This window comes from Vicia villosa, linkage group LG3 (assembly GCF_029867415.1).
Source record: "Vicia villosa cultivar HV-30 ecotype Madison, WI linkage group LG3, Vvil1.0, whole genome shotgun sequence".
Classification (NCBI taxonomy): Eukaryota; Viridiplantae; Streptophyta; class Magnoliopsida; order Fabales; family Fabaceae; genus Vicia; species Vicia villosa.
The window spans coordinates 37,319,708-37,323,905 of record NC_081182.1 but is presented as its reverse complement, the minus strand read 5'-3'; the positions used below and the strand labels follow the sequence as shown (position 1 = coordinate 37,323,905).

The 4,198-nt window shown below is 28.0% G+C and overlaps 1 non-coding gene across 1 annotated transcript; it reads right to left on the bottom strand.

Moving 5' to 3' along the window:
• Window positions 1–212: 212 nt before the first annotated feature.
• TRNAS-AGA (transfer RNA serine (anticodon AGA)) lies at window positions 213–294 on the bottom strand. Its single transcript has one exon. It is a non-coding gene; the product is annotated as a tRNA-Ser (tRNA).
• Window positions 295–4,198: the final 3,904 nt, after the last annotated feature.

The window sequence follows — 4,198 nt, the reverse complement described above, 5'->3', positions numbered from 1 at the left end:
AAGGAAAAAAATGAAAATACTTAAATTCCTGGGGTTCTGAACCGCTCTAAGTTGAGGTTTTTCAAATCCTCGCAAAAATGTAACGTTTAAAATCATGGACAAAACATAATGAAAATACTTTTAGTTGCGGGGGTTTTTAACCGCCCTAAAGATGAGGTTTTCCAAAACCTTCGCAGAAAAAATGTATAACAAAAAAATTTAATGTTTAAAATCATGGACGGCAGGATTCGAACCTGCGCGGGCAAAGCCCACATGATTTCTAGTCATGCCCAATAACCACTCCAGCACGTCCACTTGTGATGTTCACTTTTTATTCTTCAAAGTATATAAACCATATTCGTACGTTTATTGTTTGCAGTTTTTTTTGAAGTTATCATTTCATGTATTACATTAATTTCAACGTTATATGACCCGTAACGTGGAACATTAAAACTTTGATTCAATGTTTATTATTCTTAACAAGTTAATAATTTTTTTTCATCTTTAGGTATAAATTGAAACAGTTTTTTGATGTATAAGTAAAAAATTGTTGTTATATATATACAAAGTAAAATAATGTTATACCTTTTTATAAGTATCTTTTTAATCAACCGAATATCCCTAATCGGATAAGACTACTATAAACAAAAAATTACTATACTAGTGAAGTTTAAATTTAGATTTTTAATTAATTTTTTTTTGTTATTTCATTAAGTATTCTTGGATGGATAAAGAAACAGTGTTATTTAATATACATGTTTTCTTATAAAATAATGTTTAATTGATAAATTTCAGTATATCTTCCTTGATCGAATTAATACATGCACACGTACACAGTACACTTGAGATTTTATTAGTTGACGGATTTATGTTTGTACGAAAGATGTAAATATAAAAGTTACGGTAATTAAGTTCTTCGAAAAAATATATGATATTATTAAATCAAAATGAACAATCTTTAAACTGAATTTTCATTATTTTGTAATGAACACAATGATTATATTTAAGCAAAGCTAGTATCTTGTACCCTAAACTATTGTATGTAGGTATTACAAGATTGTTACTTCAATGTCAAGTAAGTATTCTAATAAACTTTCTAATTTCTAATTAACTGCATATGAATTCTAGTCAATCGTTACATGCTAACTAACTTTGCTTAGACTTGTTTGATGATCATTTCCATAAAAAAAGTGTGAAATGGTCGAGTGAGTAATGATTTTGTAAGGAAGTTTGTCAATTGATCTTTGGACTTCATTAACAAAAGCTCCATAACTCCTTTTGAATGTTTCACCTTCACAATGTGACAATCGATTTTAAGACGTTTGACCCTTTTATAAAATACTAGATTAGCTCCAATATGTAAAACACTTTGGTTATCATAGTAGGTAATAGGTGGTTTGGTGCATTTAATTTGGAGATCTTTCAAGAAATGTAAGAGGCATTGCAATTCACATGTAGTTGTTGCAAGTGCATGATATTCATAATTTTGATGAGAATCTTGAAACTATCAATTGTTTCTTAGTTCACCATGAGATCAATGATTTGTCAAAAAAAACATTTTCCTAAAATGGGTCTCCTTGTGTCAATGCAGCCTGCCTAACTAAATAAGATTCAATTTGATTATTGAATCTCTAGGAAGCATGGTACCTCAACTTGGTAATGTTTTGAGGTACTTTAGAATTCTACAAGCTGCATTAAAGTGAGTTATGGTAGAATTTGTTAAGAATCGACTAAGTTGATGAATGCTAAAAGTTATATTAAATCTGGTTGCATTCAGATAGAGTAACCTACCCACAAGTCTTTTATATATTTAATTTAAATATTATTACATACGGTAATATTTTTAACACTAATAGAATCAGTTTGGTCATAAATGTCATCGGTTCCACATCTCCTAGATAACTTTTTCATATTAGTCTCTTTTCATTCACCCTAGGTGTTTGATATGAGGTCTCAGGAACATACTACCACCAAATTTTCTAGTAAATTTTTATAATTCAACATAGTCTTGTGTCTGCATCAACATACTGATGTAATTGAGTTTGTGACCCATATAGATATAGTTGAATTGTGTTGATGGGATTATTGATGAGAAGCCTGATTGATTGAATGACGATATTAGTATGAATGATTGTTGGAGATAGGACAAATATATTTTCTCATCCTTTCGTTAGATCAATCATATCCCAAGGCAATATAAAACAATTTCGTGATGAACTCTACTCTCGAACAAGAGGTATCTAATATAAAGTAATGTCAAGGTTGCAATAAACATGATAAACAAGAAAACACTATTTTTAGGGACGTGTAGTGTATGGATCCACCATTAAAATAACATTAAGAAACAATTTATTTGTAAACTTTTTATTCCTCTTCTTTTTTTTTTTTCTCCAAAGAAGATAATAAACTCTTAAAGTGAATAATTATATGCATTTTTTTAAAAAAAATAACAATAAAATGTTTTCATTATTAAGAAAAAAAAAATACATAATCATAGCTAGTATTTATACTCTCAATCACAAGAATCACTTTAAGAGTTCAAATTTTTATCGGTTAAAAAAAAATTTAAGATACCGATTTTTCTGATAAATTCAGTATCCTTGATAATTTTCTAGATTTTTTAAAAATCGATAGTTAATATTTGATAGGCAAAAAAATGTAACACTATTGCATTTTTCAAAAAATTAGATAATGTTAAAAGAAAATTGCCTATCGAATATAAATTATCGCCCGTTTTCGAAAATCCAAAAAATTATAAAATATTTCAAAAATTTTGGTATTTCTTCAAACATTTATCAGAAATCAATGCGTTTTTATCGGAAGTTTCCGATATTTCTTCAATTAATCTCAAAATTTCGGGTATTTTTTCATATAAACGCCAAAAAGTCGATATTCGATCCTTTGAAAATCCGACATTTGACAATAATTTTAAAAAATTACAAAATATTTAATAAAGACATAAAGTTAATAACAACCTCATATGAAGGTGTCAAATCAAATTATGAGAGTGACATGATGAATTTTCGATATAGAAACACTTGTGAGTTATGGGTCACCACGCTTCTTCTGCTACACCACTCTAATTTATTATTGCAAAATTTAATTTATTCAATATCATTTTATAAATTTATAAAACTAAAGAATATAATAAAAGGTATGATAAAAAAATGATGCAATCTATAGAAAGAGAGTTCAATTAAGTTCCTCGACAAGATAGAAAATTGAGAAATGCTAAGCTTACATAAAAAAGTTACACTACACCGTATGTATATACGGTTAGACCTGTCTTTTTATTTTTTAATAATTGTTCTCCAACATTGATTTCTGTGCCACAATAAAATGGGTTGGAAAAGGCTACGGTGTATATACAGTATAAGTGAATTGGGTGTATATATAGCACACCTCTAGAAAATTAGTATTAGCATTGGCAGGATAGAAAATTAGTATATTAGATTAAATAAATGGTTGGGATTAACTAGTAATAAAGATGAGAATATTTAATTTTTTCTACACACAAATTAAATAAATTCTGATTATCTTATGTTTGTTAACATCAAACCCAAATAGATTTTAAAAAAGAACTTCACATCAAAACAATCTAAAAATTTTAGATTAGGTTAGAAAGACGTTTACTTCACAAAGGGTTTAAATGGTAAAATTAAAGTGAGTGAGTTTAATATTGGTGGAGTCCATTACTGTCCCCTCCTTCACTTTAAATTTCTGCAAACTATAACTAATGAGTGTTTAAAACAATATATCGAACCATATTGTTTATTTGTCTTTTGTTTAATATGTGGGAGAGTGAACAAAACTCAATGAATCCGGTGGCTTGTTTTATGTACTGGTGAAAAGATATATTAATAAAGCAATTTCTCATCCCACCTTTATATATTCTCCTAGACTTTGCGTGAAATTTTCAAAACTTTTTTTTAATGTATTTCTAAACGCACTAAAAACTATTATTTTTTTAAAAAATTTAGAGATGCACAATAAAAAACATACATTTTTTAAAAACATACATTTTTTAAATTAAAAAAAAAAAGTCCAGAGATGCATCGTCGAACAAACCTTTTTTATATTAAAAAATAGCTCGGAGATGCATCTCAGAACAAGGTGCGCATATTTAAAGTTGCGCCAAACCCTGCCCTCTTCTCATTCTTCATTTTCAGAAAAACATTTGCTCTCTACCTCAATATACCCATTTTAAGTTTTCAATCAA